The sequence below is a fragment of the Rattus rattus genome, chromosome 16 (assembly GCF_011064425.1).
Source record: "Rattus rattus isolate New Zealand chromosome 16, Rrattus_CSIRO_v1, whole genome shotgun sequence".
In the NCBI taxonomy this organism is placed as follows: domain Eukaryota; kingdom Metazoa; phylum Chordata; class Mammalia; order Rodentia; family Muridae; genus Rattus; species Rattus rattus.
The window spans coordinates 23397343-23417868 of NC_046169.1; the positions used below are offsets into that span (position 1 = coordinate 23397343).

General features: G+C 44.1%; 1 protein-coding gene across 2 annotated transcripts in view; it reads right to left on the reverse strand.

Moving 5' to 3' along the window:
- The window catches only part of Caln1 (calneuron 1), a 462493-nt gene that overhangs the window by 264068 nt on the left and 177899 nt on the right, over positions 1-20526 (reverse strand). The gene's annotated exons all lie outside the window — the stretch shown is intronic.

A 20526-nucleotide genomic window follows, 5' to 3' on the forward strand; every position in this document is an offset into this window, starting at 1 on the left:
CCCACCTACGATTCCCCAGTGAGAGCTTTGGAGCGTGACTCAGTGGTAGAGCAAGCCCAGAATCCCCTGGAAGGGTGGTGCCTCAAGGTGTGGCTCATCAAAAGAAATGGGACAGGGAGCAGGAATATGAATCTCTTTCTGGGGACCAACATTAATAGGAAAGAGTTAGCAATGGAATCCTAGGGGTAATGTATCCTTGGCTGGGGAAAAGCTTGTGTCAGAGTCTTAGAGGGTGAGTTCAATATCAAAGCAGTGAAGGGGATGATAATACTAAAGATGGCTCAATCAAGCCTTCCCACTTGTCAGTTATCCTCTGCTGGCCAAGTTGCTATTTTCTTTGCGCCTTAGTTTCTTTATCTGTATAATGGAGACAGCATATAAACCTGATAGGATGTCAGGACTCAATGCCCAATAAATAACAGCTGTGAGTCAGGCATGGTGGGACACGCCAGTAGTTCCAGTACTTGGGAGGTGGAAGCAGAAGGATCAGAAGTTTAAAGTCAGTGCAAGAGTTAATCTTAACTGTCAAAGATCAAGAATCATTTGAGCTATGAGCTTCTCAGCATGTCTATGGGGAATTAATTATCTTGACTAGGTGAACTGATGTTGGAAGATCTGCCCATTGTGGGCTGCACCATTCCCAGGGATTAGACCTTGGGATGCATGAAAATGAGGTAGTAAGACTTTGACCTATATTCATTCATCTATCTCTGCTTCCTGGGTCAACCGCCTGCTTCTGCCACTATGTCTTTCCACCCATTTGCATGTCTTTGCCACCATGATCCTCCAGAACTGTAAACAAAAATATACACTTTGTCCACTTAAATTGCTTTTATGAGTACTTTTGCTTAAGTTGCTTTTATAAGAGATGTGACACCCTGCTTCAAACATTATTTTGGGAAGTAAATGTTAGCCGATACCATGATGAAGATAATGTTAATAGCTGTGGTGGTGATGACGATGGTGATGTTGGTAGTTATGACCACGGTTTTAATGGTGATAATAATAGTGATGATGGTGGTGGTGGTGGTGATGATGGGGATGTTAATGTTCTTAATGTTGGTCATCATTACGGTGATGATGGTGGTGTTACTGCTGTTGATGATGGTTGTGATTATGATGGTAATCATGATAATGGTGATTGCCATGGTGATGATGAGAATGGTGATGATCATGACAATGATGATGGTGTTGATAAGAATGATGGTGATGGTTTTCATGTTGGTGGTGATGCTGGAGAGGACAATGATGATGGGGATGGTGGGAATGTTGATGATGATGATGGAAATGATTATGGTGATGATGATGTTGATGCCGATGACAATGTCACAGTCCTGCATTGTAAGGCTAGCATTCTTGGTGACAGAAAAATAAACACTACCTACCATGTAGAGCGTACTACCACCTTCAGCCAACGCTGCCTTCCATTTTCCTAAGCACCGTCTAGTTGGGAGTCTTCCTTACCACCTGCCAGACTCCACATATATTTGGGAGGGTTTCTGAACAGTCCTCATGTGTGTCTTGTTAAATATTCACTCAAAACAACAAGAGAATGATAAATACAGTACTCCATCAATATCCAACAACTAGGGGCATGTTGACATGACTTTGACATAAACCTTCTATGTGAATGTGATACTGTGCCCCACTCTAAATAACTCCATTGTAACATTTTTACATGTATTTATTTGATTGTTTGTTTATTTGTGTACATGTGTGAATACACCCACATCATGATATCATGTGTGGACATCAGAGGAAAGCTCTCAGAAATCACTTCTTTCTTTCCACTGCGTAGTTCCCAGGGACCAGACTTAGGTCATCAGGCTTGGCAGCAATCACTTTTGCCTACTGAGCATCTCACCAGCCTGAGGACTGCATTTTATAAGACATCAACATACTGCTTTTATTGTAAACACTCAGACAAACTGACTCTGTGCGCCTTGTTTGTGTGAGTAAAAGCCGCTACCTGTCTAGCACCAACCACAAGGTAGCAGACTGATAAATAGCTTACACATTCAAATAAAATATCCCCCAGCTATGCAGCTATTGGCTATGGTCAGGAACATATGGACTCATGGGTATATCAAAAACTGTATCAGGAAAGCCAAATTTGGGGAGTTGTTGAACTTACCAGATGCCCCTACCTATCATATCTAACACCCAGGTAGAGTGGTACCCAGTGGATCCACCATGAGTCCATGTTGGACACATGCCATGGGATAAGTGGAGAATGGACTCCCAAACCTGTCCCCAGGGCTTCAGCTCAGCACAGGAACCCTGTTCAACATGGTCCAGTAGAACTGCAGTTCATCAGGATGCAGCTCTGTCCTTTCAAGCAGGTCTGCACTGGAAGGAGCTCTGTGATGGGGTTCATTACATCAGAATCCCTTATGTGAGCACACACAGGGGCTCTCTACCTCTGTATCAGCTCCATGATTGCCTTCGGTAATCACTCTCTTTTAACTGTAGCCTCTTCAACTCTTTCATAGGCAGTCATCATGATCATCAACATCACCACCACTAACATCATCATCATCACCATCACCACTATCCTATATGTCTGTGTACATATATATGTGTGCATACATATATGTGTGTGAGTCTGTACATATATATGTGTGTGTACGTGTTTGTGTACATGTGTGTGTGTGTACACACATAATTATTTATATTATATGAAGTATAATGCATTATCTGGGGGTTAATGTTAGTAATTAAGACAGAAAGAAAAAGATGAGGATAGCGGCTCAACCTTGTAATCCCAGTTCTCAGAAGCTGAGCCAGGAGAATTACAATAATTCACGGCCAGTCTGAGCTGCAGCATGAGTGAGACCCTGTCTTGAAGAATAACATTTTAAAGTGCTGAGAAGATAACTTAGTGAGAAAGTGTTTGGCTTACAAGCACAAAAACCTGAGTTGAGTCCCCAGAATCTATTTTAGAAACAAACAAGAACCAAAAATCCAGCCAGGCATAGTAGCACATACCTGCTATATCAGTGTCAGGGAGGAATAGACATATGGATCCCTAGGATTCCCACCTAACCTGCTTAGCATATGCATCAACTCCGGGCCAGTGAGAGACCCTGCCTTAATGCCAATGTGGATGATACTGAACAGGGACAATTGCATACACATGTATGCACACACATGTACATGCATAAACACATGCATACATATACATATATTAAAAAGAGATTGAAATATGATTACCAAGTGAAATTGGTGCCCTTTGTTAACTTAAAGCCAATCAAATGAATGAAGCTTGGGAATACTTTATTGATGAATTCCGAGAATGTGGAAAGTCACAGATGTGCCTGTTTCCCACATAGCTCATTGATGAATGGCACACATGCTGAACCTCCCAGGAACTATAGATGCAGTCATGCACAAAAGCCCAGACAGAAGAACAGCATGGAGAAAGGCATGGTTACATGATTATGGACTTAGAAGCAGAATGTGCCAGCAAGATGGTTCAGTGGGTAAGGGTACTTTGCCAAGTCTGACAAACTGAGTTTAATTCCCCAGGGCCCATGTGGTGGAGGGGGAGAGAATCAACTCCTAAAAAGTTGCCCTTTGACAACCACATGTGCCCTATAATGCGCTCTCTCTCGCTCTCTCTCGCTCTCTCTCTCTCTCTCTCTCTCTCTCTCTCTCTCTCACACACACACACACACACACACACACACACAGAGAGAGAGAGAGACACTCAGAGACACACAACTAGATAGATTTATAGATGATAGATACATACATATATACATGCATACACACATACATACATGACAGAGACATAAAGACATAGATACAGATACATAGATAGATACATAGATAATATTTTTAGACATTCTACTTTAAAGAGATTCATGGACTCTACAAGTCAACCCATATGACCTTCAACCTAATAAATGGCTCCCAATAAAACCATGGTCCTCTAGCCTCAACACCCTCCAACTAGCCAAAAGGACAAGAAGGGACCCAGACCAAATGGGAAACTTTCCTAGTCTGCCATTCCATTCTAACTATGAGAAGTGTTCCTTGGCCTAGGAAGTTGTTAGCTCAGTGGAAATTTACTGAGGTCGTTTCATGCTGGAGAAGGTTATCTAAGGTCACCTTGTGTTAGGGGAAAGGTATGGAGAGAACAAAGAACTCCAAATAAGGATTCATTTGTCCCCAGACTGTTCCAGAACACCTGGACAAATAAACTAAGTAGCTGTCTTCTTGGTGTCTGTGGCGTTATCTCTTCACAGCCTAGTATAAGCCAGGCACCCAGCACAGCAAGATAAAAACTCATCCCTCGCAGGAATTGAATCACTTTCTCCATAAACCAGTCTCAACTGATAGGCACTAAGCTTCGCTCTTCCTGTTCACAAGTCCAGAACGCCATTCCAGGGGGTGTGACCAACCTGGTAACAATCTAAAGAGACACTGTGTCCCCCAAGTCTGAATTTTGTACTAGTCAAACAGTGAACCCCAAAAGACATGGGAATTTCCCCAAGGAATCTCATACTGGGAGAAGGGAAGGGAGGAGGCTCTCTCACATCAGGATCATCAAGATGAACTTGGGAAGGAGCAGAGAGACCGTGGATCTCTTTGCCCTTCTTCCCATTAAAGACTTAGTAAAGAATTCACCTCTATTTACTTTTTACTACTAATATGGCTGCTTTAATTGGCTTATTAAGAATGTGGCACAAACTTACCTTTTGGGGTACAGACTCTGACTCTAAATTCTATAAGAGGAGTGTGTTTTACAAACCATCTCTAACACCACTGGGTTACAAAAGTCCAGGGTGGCAATGAACCACTGCTACAGGGACACAACACTTAAGTGCAGGATTTGTATCCAGGAAATATAGCTACTGTTCCTACATTGCTTTGCCCTCAAGGCACGTCTTGGGGGGGGGGGTTGTGGGTCTGGAACTTGATCCAGAATTGTCCACGTGCCATCTGTAACAAGGTTTCTGGAACACTGTCAGACACAGGCTGTCTTGGCACAGGGAGGTCTCTATAGTACTTTGGCTTGGTGCCTATCATCATTGAATGTTATCACCGTGGCCGTTACTGCTGCTGCTGCTGCTGCTCCTGACACTTGAAAGATGCTTCAAAGTATTCTACTTGGCATCTAGTAATGGGTCTCGGTGAGCCCAAGCTGTGGGGTACAGGATGTTCTTTTACCAGGCTGGGGAGACGGCTCAGTCAACAGTGTACTGAACACACACACGTAAAGACCTGAATTACATGCCCAGCATCCTTCAAAAAGCCAGGCAGCATGTGTCTGAAATGTCAGCACCTGGGAGAGGGATAAGAGGATCTCTGTGACTCACCGGCTAGCCAGCCTGCTAAATAAGCATCAAGTCCACGAGAGACCTTGGCTGGAAAATCAAGGTGGACAGCCCCTAAGGAATGAGACGTGAGGTTGTACTCTGGCCCCATAAGCATATGCATATGCACATGAACACATGAACACACACACATGCATACACACATTAATGGACAGTAATGAAAACATCAGCAGACATAAAAATTCATATGTGTATATAAGCGTATACATCATATGCATATATATGCATATGTCTATGAGCAATGAAGTCTGAAATTCTAAATTTACCCTTATCCGGTCAGAAAGTAGTTCCACAAATATTTGATTTTTAAATCCAACACATGCTGGGTTCTCTGCAGCAGACTGGGAATAGAGCAGAGACAAAACCAACACAGGGCAAGGCGGCAAGACCACACTGCTCGGTTCCCATTATAGAAAGTGTCCAAACTAGGTCCATGCACAGAGACTGAAGGTGGGATGGTAGCTGTGTAGAGCTGGAGGTGTTGAGAGGAAATGTGAAGAACTTCAGTGGGCGTGTGTAGTATGGGGTAGGAGTACGAAGTAATGGGCAAGTTCCCAAATAGACTGTGGCACTGGTTGCTCAACTCCATGAATATTTTAGCAATGAATGGGTTGCTATTTATCTCCTCATTAATTTATTACTTATTTATTTGTTTGCTTTTGTGGCACTGCAAGTAGAACCGGGGCAAGCTTACCCATGCTGGGCAAGTATGCTATCGCGCTCAGTCCCTCACTGGGGGATTCTAGGCAAAAGCTCTACCACAAAGCTATGTTCCAGGTCCTCGATGACTGGTGGGTGCTTCACCTCCGATTGCCTTCCCCGGCCTTCTTTCTATTTTCAATTTTGAGACATGGTGTCTCTGAGTTGCCCAGGCTACTTCTGAACTCACTCCGAAGCCAAGAAACATCTAGAACTTGGAGATCCCTGTGGTGATTTGAACAGGAATAGGCTCACGTGTGTGAATGCTTGATCCATAGGGAGCGGCACTATTAGGAGTATGGCCTTGTTGGAATAGGTCTGGCCTTATTAGAGTAGGTGTGACCTTGTTGAAGTTTGTCACTGTGGGGGTGGGCTTTGAAGCTCAAAACTGGCCCGTGTGGCAATCTCCTATGGATCAAGATGTAGAAAGAACTCTCAACCTCTTCTCCGGCAACCTCTTCTGCCTACATGCACCATGTTTCTCACAGGATAATGAACTAAACCGCTGAACCTGCCAGCCAGCCACAATTAGATGTTGTCCTTATAAGAGCTGATGTAATGGTTTCTCTTGACAGCAATAGAACCCTTCACTAAGGCAGTCCCCTGCCTCCTGCCACAGTCTCCAGACTAGCTAGAAGGATAGTTCTGTGTCTCCACACCTGGCTTGAAATGTGCACTTTAAATAATGAATAATTATTAATAATGACCGGACAAGGGTAATAATTATCATGAAACACTGGAGCATTCACAACATACATGAGGCCACCTGACATAGATAGTGTCAACTGTCACCTTGGCAGATCTAGAATCATATGAAAGAAGGGCCTTTTGCCATACCTGTGGGAATTGCCTATATTAGAGTAATTGTAGTGGGAAGACCACCCAATGCCAGCTGTTGCAACCCCTGGCTGGGATCCCTGGACTAAGAAACTGACAAAGAGAGCTGAACACCAGCATCGATCTCATCCCCTGTCTCCTCTGAATACAATGTAACACTCACTCCATCCCCTGTCTCCTCCTAATACAATGTAACATGCACCTCATCGGCCTCCTTTGAGTACAATGTAACATAATCTCATCCTCTGCTTCCTGTGACTACAATGGGACCAGCTGCCCGATAATCCAGCTGCCTTGACTTCCCAGCTAGGACTGCCCTGAACTGTGACCCCAAACAAACCTCTCCATCTTTAAGATGCTCTTGTCAGGAAGGAAGCTCAGACAACATCTAAGAGATAGCCATCTGAGCTGCTGTGGGAAGATACTGGGGAGGCTTCCAGTTTCTCCTTAGCATCTAGGGAGAGAAAGAGCTGGGCCAGTTCCCAGAGGAAGTGACATCTCAGTGAAGATGTACTTGGTGGGGAGGATGCAGTCAAGCAAAGTGAGAAGCTATCACAGATCAGGGAAGAGTGGAAAGAGAAGAAAACACATGGTGTATTTTGGAGGGGGGGGGACCTAAAGTGTCGTTCCTCACTGAATCTTCTCACCCCTTGGATGCAGGTGTTCTACACTGGAAAATCTGTGCACTGCAACAAAGCACATGGGGGATTTGAAGAGCAATGCCAAGTTTCTGTCAACGGACATTTAAATATATATGTGTGTGTGTGTGTGTGTGTGTGTGTGTGTGTGTGTGTGTGTGTGTGTGTGTGTGTGTGACTTGGTTGATGATTAACTGCTAATGGAGGAGATGTCTAGGAAGTGTATAACCACCAACCTGACAAGAGCATTATCAACCACAGCATTTGGGATGCCCAGGAAGAACAGAAGACACGAGCGATTGTGAAGTCCCTTCATGATTTCTAAGGGAAGACAGGGGAAATCGCAGAGGCCTGGGCTAGGCTGGGCATCCAACCCTGATACAGATGGCACTCATCCATCCTGCCAGCCTTCCTTACGGATTAGAATGCAGAGATAGGCAACAACATGGTTCTGCTACCGAAGGAGCCTGCAAGAGAGAGTAGCATGGCAAAATGGCTGCTCCTCTCTGAGGTCTGAGGATGGAGACATGAGGGAGAGGGGATACTGGCGTGTTTATAACCGTGAAAGACTGTTTTATTTTTATACATGACAGGGGAAGCCTGTGAGGTCTGGCAATTTCTAGAACCCTTTTGGATGGTAACAAAGAACTGAAGAGATTCAAGAATGCAAAGCAGTTAGAAGTAGGAAAAGGGCATGAAGCGGGTCTGTCGTCCCAGCACTTGGTCTGTGTAGGTGGGAGGAGTCTTAAGTCTGAGCTCATCCTGGGGCATGGAGTAAATATCAGGACTGCCTGGGATATGTAGTGTGATCTCTTTAAAATGGGAAGTATTAACCTGGCGTGAGGGGACATACCTGTAATTCTAAGGCAGAGGCAAAATTGTGAACTCAAGATTAGACTATGGTGAGAGCCAATCTCAAAGCAGAGCAGCAACAACAACACAACAACAGCAACAACAACAGCAGCAACAAGAACAACAAAGCAGCTTGCTCGGCCAGCCTTACAGGCAGCCCTAGCCACATTCCTGGTAAATATAAACACCAGGACAAACCTTCAGTTCTCAAAGGGTCTCACACTTTTCTCTTGGTTGTCATTGAAACCTAAGATTGTGGGATGGTGGCTAGACCAAGACAGCTGTCCTGTAACCACCAAACAACAAAGGACAGTGACAAAAGCCATCAGCTACCTGTGTGGTAGGGGTAGAAAGCTGGAAAGACCAGGGAAGACTCAGAGATGTCGTTATATGGCTGTGAGCATTATTATCAGTCCAAAAGCCGTACAACAGCCACTGTAGTGTAAACTACTGTTCTGTTATTCCCTGTCCAATGCATTCCTCATTAAAGTGGGGTCAGAGTAGCTCAATCGTACAGCCTTGGCCTAACATGCTCGAATTCCTAGGTTCAATCCTCAATACTGCCAAAAAAACAAAAACAAAAACAAAAAAAACAAAAAACAAAAAAACGAACCAAACCAAAAACAAAAACAAACAAAAAAAACCAACCAAACAAACAAAAAACAAAAACCCCTATTTTCCCATTTAAATGTTCTAGAAAACAGGAAAGATGAGACATAGAGATAATGCCATCTGAATTATAAATGTGCCAAGTATTTCATTTTAAAACATTTTAGACAGGATCTCAAGTAGCCCAGATTAGCCTCAAAGTTAAAGGCCTCTTGCCTCAACCTCCTGGATATAGATATAAATATTCTTGTAAAAGTTTTATTTAATCAATAGATCTGTTTGTGCTTGTGTAGGTGTGGAGGTTAGAGGACAACTTTGGGGGAATCAGTTTTCTCCTTCCACCATGTTGGATCCTGGGAATCGAACTTGGGTCATCAGCCTTGGCTGCAATCGCCTTTGTACCAGCTGACTCGCCTTTCCAACTGGAACCTCCACACATTCTTCTCAGGCTAAGAGCAATCTGGCTCCTAGTTGGCAGCCTCTAGCATAAAAATATCACTGGGAAGTCAGGTGGAGGTGGTGCACACCTTGAGTTTGAGGCCAGCCTGGTCTACAGATTGAGTTCCAGATAGCCAAGGCTATACAGAGAAACCCCGTCTTGAAAAAATACCAACATGAAAATGAAATAGTTAAGAACAGAAGAAGGTAGGGGAGACAAAAGTAAGAACAACCAGCACTTACTGATGGGGTGTGTGTGTGTGTGTGTGTGTGTGTGTGTGTGTGTGTGTGTGTGTGTTGGGGGGGTCTAAGAGATGTCTACACAATGCATGGACACCGGAGATGGAAGTAACCATGCTGTTTCCAAACACAGGAGGATGGAAAGTTCAAGACTGGCCAAGGCTATACAATGAGACCTTGTTTAAAAACAACAAGGAGCTGTGGGGATGGCTCAATTGGTAAATGCTTGCTGTGTGAGCATAAGGCCTGGGTTCAGTGCCCAGAACCCAGGTAAAAAGCTGGGCATGGTAAGAGAGGAAAACAAGAGGGTACCTGGAATCCACTGGCTAGGCAGTCAACTGCGTCTGTGAGCTACAGGCTCATGTAGGCACTCTGTCTCAAAAAGGAAGGTGTAGACCAATTGAAGAAAACACCTGATGTCAACTTCTGGATATGCATGAGCACACACACACACACACACACACACACACACACACAAACATACCATAACACACATATATACACAACACACACATCACAAAATGCATACATAACATGATACACATACCACACACACACACACCACAACACACATATACTACAACACATACACATGTACCTGTCCACATACATATACACCACACACATACCACAACCACATACACACACACCACAACACATATACATACACATGCCACACACACACACAACACACATACATACACATACCACAACTCCTCCCCCGCCCCCCACAGAGCCAGCATACATAACATCATACACATACCACACACACACACATACACACACACCACAACAATATACATACACATAACACACACACATACACACATACCACAACACATATACATACACATACCACACACACACACACCACAACACACATACCACAACTCCTCCCCTGCCCCTCACAGAGCCAGCAACAAAAGTCAATATGCATTTTAGCATCAAGCGAGTAGCTGGGGCTACTTTGCTAACTGTGCAATAAACAGAGAAGAGAATTGCGAACACACTAGAAATCGATATATGACCCTTTTCTTTGACCCTACTGTTCCTCTGCTCTGGGAATCTGAAGATACTTGGTATCTCTGTGGTGCTTTCTCTTCCCTTAAAGACAAGTGTTGGGAGGAAATTGTCCACAGGATCCATTTGATGGCTAGCCCTCAGTCTCGGTCAATCAATTAGTTTGGGTTAAGGTGCTTGGCTGGATGTGTAAAAATTCGTGAAATAATTGTGAAAGGCCACAGTCATGTCAAGGGCCCTGTGACAGCTGAACATCCCAAACTATGCAGACATGGTCAGGGCAGGATACCAAAGATGAGATTCTGAGAAAAAAAATGATGAGAATTTATTAAATGTTCTTGTTTATTTGTCTGTCTATCAATCTATTTATTTATTTAAACAGGGTCTTCATGTAGCTCAATCTGCCCTCAGACTTACTCCGTTAACCAAGGACAACCTTCAACTTCTGATTCTCCTGCCTCCACTGCCCCATGGTTGGGACCACCACACTGTATACCATGACGCCCAGTACATGTGGGTCTGGGCGTGGAAGCAAGAACTTCAAGCATTCGGGATGAGGATAAACCTTCAGCCCTTCCTAAGGGTTCTCAGCATTCTGGCAGTCACTGTGAGCTTAAGGAATTACCGTCCAGGGGTTTGTTGTTGCTGTTGTTGCTTTTAATTAATTAATTAATTAATTAATTAATTTTATATCCCCCACCTTTCCCATTTCAAAAACCGGTTCAAACTAACATTAATGTATGTAGCCCAGGCTGGCCTCTCACTTGAGGTACCTTCTCCATCTCACCTTTGCAAGTGTAGATATTAGAAGCAGGAGTCACTGCGCTAGGCTCACATCCCATGGCAAAGAGTCCCAAACTGTTGTTGAACTGGTTTCACGATTAAATATAATAGTCCAAAGTTTTTGTGTGTATTGGAAGGACTGTTTTCTTTTCATTTACACAGTGTTGAAGGTAGAATCCTGGGCCTCACGTAGGATATGCTCTACCCCTGAGCTATGTCCTTAGCCCACAGGTGGCTTAGTCTGAGATTTACTTTATTTTTCATTCTCTGTGTCTGTGTCTCTGTACATGAGTATGTGACTGTGAGTGCAGTACCCTCGAAGGACAGAAGAGGGCAGCAGACCCCTTGGAGCTGGAATTACAGAGCCCTAGGAGCTGCCCTGTGGGTGCTGGAAACAGAACCCGAGCCCTGTGCTCCTAACCACTGAGCCATCTCCCCTCTCCTCGTCGTCATTAAAACCGCAAGACTTCTCTATCTCTTCTTGCATTATGGTTTGCTTACGTTTTTTTCCAATACATGCTTTTTTTTTTTGTTTTGTTTTGTTTCCATGAACAAAGAATAAGTTAAACCCCAAGCGGAGAGAACACTTTTAAGTGAAATATTCAGAAATAAAGCCATGAAAGTCAATAATCTCCAGGGCTGGGCAGGAAAAGTTGATGATTTGTGAAGCAGACTGAGCAATTTTTTTAAAAAAAAAATGTTACTCAAGCTTCAGGAAATTACATGGGCTTATATTTACGTTTAGCCTCCGTAGTAAAATTACATTTTGTTCTGGATCTACAGCCCTGGGTTTTAAAATATAGAGCTATTAAAATGCACCAAGTAAAATTCCATGGATTACAAGAAATATTTTATTTATAATGTTTTCACAAAGCTCGACACTTCCCCATCTGTCTTTTCCAATATATTTTCAAAACCCAATTTATAGAGTATAGTTTTAGGAAAGTAAGAGAGAGAGAGAGAGAGAGAGAGAGAGAGAGAGAGAGAGAGAGAGAGAAAGTGTTCTCATGCCTTCCCAGTATGACTTGAGTTTATTGCTATATTTGTTGTAAACTGTTAGCATGCACTCCCAATCCTCAAATAATTTGCCACTTTCTTTGTGGTTAGTTTTACATATCTCATCTATGATGAATTCTTCAAGGATGCAGAAATGATATCTAGTTTTTACCATTCTCTCCCTACAAATACATATGTGTATAGATAGATATAGACAGATGATAGATAGATAGATAGATAGATAGATAGATAGACAGACAGATAGACAGACAAGATAATTTCACATGGTGGAAAATAAATTAATAACTGTTGCATGACCTCTGATCACCTGGATTTGCTTTCTACTGACATTTTTGTCTTTGTTTTTATGTGGAGGAATGTTCTGCCTGGGTGTACGTTTGTGCACCATTTACATGCAGTGCCTGAGGAGGACAGAATCAAGAGTCTAATCCTCTGGAGTTGGGGTTACAGGCAGTTGTTAGCCTCTGTGTGGGAACAGAACCTGGATCCTTTCAGCAAGAGCAGCTGGTCTCTCCAGCCCTGGTTCTCTTTCTTACTGAGAGCTCTTAATGATTGGCCTCACGCTCACCATCCTCCTGTCTGAGCCTCCAGGGCTAGGATTCTGGGTGTGATCCCACCTCACTCAGCCTCCATCTATTGCTTCGTCTCACTGTCAGCTTCACCATCTCTTGCCTAGTTAGGTCTTGACTGACTCTGATATTAATTAGGAAACCACGCCACAGTATCGAACTGCCCACCCCTAAGATACACATAGCTACCAATAACTAACTTACTGTGCCTCTCAGACCTCGACAGACCTTCTTTGGACAATGGGGAGCAGTGAGAGCAGACATTCACAGTGGTCAAAGTGCAAAAACTCAATGCTGTGGAATGCTTGCCCGTAAGTGGGACATCTATATCACACACACACATACACACACACACACACACAGACATGAGCACATGTGTACATGGATACATGCACACATACTTGAGCACATGTGAACATGGATACACACACACATACACACGAGCACATGTGCACATGGATACACACACACACAAATACATGTGCACATGGATACACACACACATGAGCACATGAGCACATGGAACATGGATACACACAGACACACATACAAGTACATGTGCACATGGATACCCACACACATGAGCACATGTGCACATGGATACACACAATCATGAGTACATAAGCACATGGATACACACACACACACACACACACACACATGAGCACATGTGCACATGGATACACACAATCATGAGTACATAAGCACATGGATACACACACACACACACATGAGCACATGTGCAACACACACACACATGAGCACATGTGCACATGGATACACACAATCATGAGTACATAAGCACATGGATACACACACACACACACATGAGCCCATGTGCACATGGATACACATACACACACACACATGAGCACATGGATACACACACACACACACACACACACACACACACACACACACACACACACACACACAAAGCTCAGAGACCATCCCTGAAGAAGAATCAGAAAGCCTGCAGGAGAGAGAGGTTGAGGAGTAGCCAGGTGAACCAATGCCTCTTCCAAGATCACTGAGCTCACGAGCTCCCAGCACCTGTGGTTGGCTGCACAAGACCTGCTCAAGATGAAGCCAGTTAACATTCCAACATGGAGGCCTTGAGAAGAAACCTGAGCTGAGGCAGATGATGGCTTCTGAGGTGAGGGGGGTTGAGTTTCTTTAAGGATGTGGCTCTAGTAGGTCAACCTACCCCAGTTGGTGGCCCCCCCATACCCATTCATACACTGAAAGAACTAATTGGATTCAGTGGATTACTTTATAAAGAACGATATGACGTTGAAAGGCAATAGTGAGGAGGTGGGTTAGGGGAAGGAGAAGAGGAGGATTAAAATGAAAATACATTGTATGCATGCAGGAAATTCTCAAAGAATTAATAAAATATATTTTTAAAAGTGTCAGATTCTTCTAATAAACCATCGCAAAATGGGCCACTAAACCCAGTGAGATACAGGGTAGCTGGGAGCACTTGCAAAGTAAAATCAAAGAGATGCAGTTCTAGTGTCCTTTTGGGAATTGAAAAGGAATCTGAATCATCGTACCAGAGCCGTCTATGTTTATTGCAGCACTGTTCACAACAGCCCAGCTAGCCTGCCTGTTGAGCAATAGATGAATGGAAAAAGACACTGAAGGTGGGTACACACACACACACACACACACACATGTGCATGCACAGAGATGCATACACATATGCATGCATACATATGCACCTGTACACACACTAGACTATTATTTCATCCACAAAGAAGGATAAAATTATGTCACTTGCAAGAAAATGAATAAAACTGGAGATCATGCTAAACAAAGCAACCCAGCTTAGACAGATACAATATTTCCTCTTATGTGCCTAATCTAGATTTCTCATAGGTTCATACGTGTGGTTTAGTTACTGTTCTTTGCTCTGAGGAGACACCATGACCAAGGCAACTCTCATAAGAGAAACCCATTTAACTGGGATTTTGCTTACAGTTTCAGAGGGGTAGTCCATGATCATGGCAGGAAGCAGGCAGGCATAAAGCCGAGAGCTCTATATTCTGATCCACAAACATGGTATTGAGTGGGAGAGGGAGAGGGAAGGGGAAGGGGAAAGAGAGACTGGACCTGGAATGGGTTTTTGGGACCTCAAAGCCTTCCCCTAGCAACATACCTCTTCCAGAAAGGACATACCTCTTAATCATTCCCAAACAGTTCATCAACTAGGAAGAACGGACACAAATATATGAACCTATGAACCTACGGGGGCCATTCTCATTCAAACCATCACAACATGTATGTGAATTAATATGTGTGTGTATAGGTGCATGTGTAGGTGTGTAGATGTGTGTGTGTGTGTGTGTGTGAGAGAGAGAGAGAGAGAGAGAGAGAGAGAGAGAGAGAGAGAGAGAGAGAGAGAGAGCGCAGAAGGGAATTGTTTACAAAGAGGAAAGAAGCAAGTGGTGATGGGGGAAGAGGCACAAGACAGAGGATGAACTTGTTGAAATACATAATAGCACAGGAAGAAACTCACTGTTTTGTATGAATGCACTAATAATAAAGAAATAAGAAAGAGAAAGAAAAATGTTACTGAGCCTTGGAAGGGAAATGATCCAAGCTCCCAAGAATGCCAGGCAGAAGGCTGGAGAAATGGCTTGGCAATTCATTTTAATTTCGCTTTAGTATTATTTATTTCCTGTACACCGGTCTGCATGTATATTTATACATCAGATCTTCTACAACTGGGGTTACAGGTAGTTGTGAGTGTCGTATGGTTGCTGGGAAGCAAACCCCACTAGAAATACTGGCTGCTGTTCCCAGTACCCATACTGTTTTTCTCCTACACAACTCCAGCACCAGGAAAGCTAACATCCTCTTCTGCAGCCGTACCCTTAGACGTTCCTACAGACACACACAGACACACCGTCATATATACCCACACCTATACATAATTTTTTAAAAATAAAAATATTATTCGTTTTAAAAAGACCGTCATGCTGAAAGTTGGACTCAGGGTTGTCAATTCCTGCAACCTACTCCATCCCACCCCCCCAAAAAAGCTGGACATTGCTACAAGGAAGGACCCATAATTCTAAGCTCCTAGGTAGGGTCTCCAAATAAGCCTCGGCTGATTGAAGACATCCACTCTTGCCCTGTCTTCATCGGGCATCAGAAGGAAGGGGAATGATTTGTTGTGCCGTACCTCACTGAGAAAGGCAACTACAGTTTGATGTATTTTAGCATAGCTCTGAGAAAGGCCAAAAAATAAACTAAAAAGAAGGAATTCTGGAAAGGTGTGGAAACTTTCACACAGAATAGTGAGCAGCAAGAAGAATTGTACATGCACAGGATTAATTATGAACTGGCTCAAACTGGTCTACCAGCCTCCAAAAGGCACCCAGTGTGGCGCTGATTATGCATGTCAGATTGGTTTGGGATTTTTGTTGTTGTTTGCTTGTTTGTTTGTTTGTAAAAAGTCTCTTGCAGCTCAGGCTGACCTAGGATGACCTTAAACTCCTGACCCTCCTTTGTCAGCAAGGGTAGGGATTATGGGTGTATCCCTTCATCCACAGCATAGGATCCATTTTCATTGAGCACTTATTTATTTCTCCTTACTCCTGTTGTAGATCCATTAAAAGACTGTCTCAGGGCGAGGTAGGCGAGGGGTGTCGGTTTCTCTCTGCTTCCAGGAATCTCAGTTGCTAGGCAACTGAGATCTCAAATTTGGAAACCATTTTTTTAATTAAATTTAAACTTTTTGATAAGCTCGTATCAATTTTGCATAATGGGGTTAAAATGGGGTTCCTCGTGATATGATTGGGACTCAGGGAAATATTTTGATCTGTGTACAGTCTGTGGGAGTCTCTGACTCTGGGGACGCTCTTGCAGGCATGGTGGTCATTCATAATTTACCATCAGTGGGCCATTAAAATTTAAAATGGTGGAGGCAGTGAATATGTGTTTCCCCACGTACGTTTTTAAAGTGGAATTCTGGATGTGTCCGTTATGACGGGATATCTTCTCAAAGCATCAATATTTACAAATATATTTGGTATTAGCGTTGGGTGTATAACCTGATTTGGCAAGCTAGCAAATGGAGTTGCATCCCAGTGACCTTCCCCACATCCTTAGAAACCTCAGAGTCATCTTTGCTTCACTCTCTTCCTCACAGACACTCATCCACTGGGTAGTTTAAGTGTCTTCTTGTCATTCATGGGTGATGGATATTAACCTTTCTCTGAGGTTTACCACTGAACCACAGACATGCCCCATCACTAGGGTGTGCCAGACAGATACTTTACCTCTAAGCCATGCCCCCAGCCCCTCACTGGGGGATTCTAGGCAGGTGCTTTACCTCTAAGCCACGCCCACAGCCCCTCACTGAGAATTCTAGGCAGGGGCTCTACCACTGAGCCACGCCCCCGGCCCCTCCCTGGGGGATTCTAGGCAGGGGCTATACCGCTGAGCCACACCCCCAGCCCCTCCCCTAGGGCGCCAGACAGGTGCTTTACCTCTGACCCACGCCCACAGCCCTTCACTGAGGATTCTAGGCAGGGGCTATACCACTGAGCCACGCCCCCAGCCCCTCACTGGGGGATTCTAGGCAGGGGCTCTACCACTGAGCCACGCCCCCAGCCCCTCCCTGGGGGATTCTAGGCAGGGGCTCTGCCACTGAGCCACACCCCCAGCCCCTCCCTGGGGGATTCTAGGCAGGGGCTCTACCACTGAGCCACGCCCCCAGCCCCTCCCTGGGGGATTCTAGGCAGGGGTTCTACCACTGAGAATCATCAGATATGAAGAGAGATGTCCTCCTCAACTGTGGTTGGTCAGGGAACTTCCCTGTAGCACACCTACATCATGGTCAGAAACACTATTCTATGCGAGAGACTTCTTTACTTATTTCTGACTATGTCTTACATATTATTTATTAAAGTTTGAACTGAAAATTAATCTTGGAGTTTTTTGGTTTTTTTTGTTGTTGTTGTTCTTTTTTTCGGAGCTGGGGACCGAACCCAGGGCCTTGCGCTTCCTCGGCAAGCGCTCTACCACTGAGCTAAATCCCCGACCCCTGGAGTTTTTTTTAGAACAGATTTAGTATATTTATTTGCCAAAGTTCCATAACAGCTTTTTTTCTTAAGAGACCTTGGATGTTTGAAGGGCTTCACTGTCATTGTCCCATGTGCCTCATGGGATAAAGTAAGATTTCCTAACTTTTTGTAAGTTCTAAGTTCCTGGGGAAGCCCCTACTTATTCTGTAGACTGGGAAGTGTTTGAGGTTTTAAAATGCTCGCCCTGATTTAAATGCTTATTGTAATTATTGTTTCTTTACGTATATTTGTGTGTCTGTGTGAGTATATGATGTGCACACAGATGCAGGTGCCCATGGAGGCCAGAAGAGGGAGCTAGATGCCCTGGAGCTAGGGTTGAAAGCCATACGGCACGGATGCTGCGAACCAAACTCTAGGCTTCTGGAAGAGCATCAGTCACTCTTAACCACTGAGCCACCTTCCTCTAGACCCAATTTCAAGATAAAATCTAATTAGCATTCAGCTGTATGTTCCCGTGTTTGCATATCTGTTATAGCAATTACCACATGCACACTCTCACTTCTAATTTTGTCGAATCTTTTGCATTCATCTGCTCGGTAGAGCTAGAGTGTGATCGTGTAGTGGAAATGAGGCATGAAAATGAGTAAGATGTAGTTATTGCTCTGGCAGAAGTCAGGGAACAGTGTGAGAGATGACAGACGCACAAGCTGAACAGTACAGCCCCCTGTCATACTAGACAGAGATGGAAGAGAGCCTCGTGTGGTTCCTTTGTGCCTATCACCCCTGTACTAGGAAGGCTGGGGCTAGGGAATTGCTGTAAACTGACTTAGGGAGGGAGAGCCTCTCAGAGAAAGAGAAATAGACAGACAGGGATAGACAGACAGACAGGCACAGAGACAAAGAAACAGCCAGAGACAGGGACAGCAACAGAGACAGACAGACAGACAGACAGACAGTCAGACGGACAGACAGAAATAGCATCTTGGGTAGACAAAAATAAAGTTTCAAGGAACTGGGAATTCTTCGAAGCCTTCAGGTCCTAACAGATGGAGAGATGGCTATACAATAATTCTGGAGTGAGCTGCAGATTGTTCAAGAGACAAGGGGGAATGAAGACAGCAGCGGGAGGGGCAGACAGCAAGGTGGGGTGGCAGATATTCGTTGTAGTCTAGAGAACGAGGAACACGGGCACGAAATGAACCTCATAAAGGTAAGTCGCAGTCTGAGTCTTTAGGAATTTCTTATTGCTACTATAACAAATCACCATAAGTCTGGCTGGGGGACCCAGTGCTTGCCGTACAAGCATGAGGACCTGAGTTTGACCCCCCCAGAAACCACATCAAAGGCTGGACACAGTGGCAGGCATGTGTTGGGGAGTAAGCACTAGGCAGAGCCCTATAGCTTGCTGGCCAACCAGGCTAGACCACTTGGTGAGTTCTAGATCAATGAAAGACACTGTCTCAAAACACATCCACAGACATCCACACATGTGTGTATGCGCGCGCACACACACAAACACACACACACATGCACGCACACGCACGAACATGCATATACATACACACAAAAAAGTTATCATACAGTGGAGCTTAAAGCAAAATGAATTTATTAACTGATACTTCTTTATTTTGATGTCCAAAGTACATCTTAAGTGGCCAAAATGAAAGTGTCAGCAAAGTCATACTCCCTCCAGAGATCATAGGGGGACAATCTATTTGCTTACCTTTCCAGCTTCTCCTCTCAGCCTTCTGAACTCCCTGGTTACATACTATGCAACTATTTCCTCTGAATAGAAACACACTTTTCTAGGGGATTCTGGGAGCTAAGGAAACCCACAAGGCTCAAGATGCTCAGGAAGTGACTGGACTCAAAGATGCCTTCCCAAGGTTACATAGGCAATAAACACTTTCTGGAAAGAGGAGATTTTTTGGTGGATCTGACTGTATGCTGTGCAGGAAACTCCAGGGATGTAGCTTTGGGGGGTCATCACCCATGCAACTGGCATGAGCTTTTTCATTGATGTAGTGACCTTTGAGTTGCCTGCACTCCTAACGGTAATCCCTCAATCATCCTTCTAAAAATACCCCAATAAATGTATAGGTTCATTAAGCCAGGTTTTGGTAGTGTCCTAGTTTCTATCAACTGTCAACTTGACATAGCCCAAGAAAGGAAGCCTCAATTAAGAAATTACCCAAATCAGATTGGCCTGTGGGCGTGTCCATGCTTGTTGATTGTTTATTGATACCAGGGGGCTCATCCCACTGTGGGCAGCACCATTCCCTAGGCAAATGATTCTGAGCTCTATAGGAAAGCTAGCAAAGCAATGGGCCTGTGAGCCAGTCATTGTCCTTCCATGGTTTCTGCTCTAAGTTCTTGACCTGACTTCATTCAACGATGGATCTAGAACTATAAAGCAAACAAACTCTTCACCCCAAAATTGCTTTTT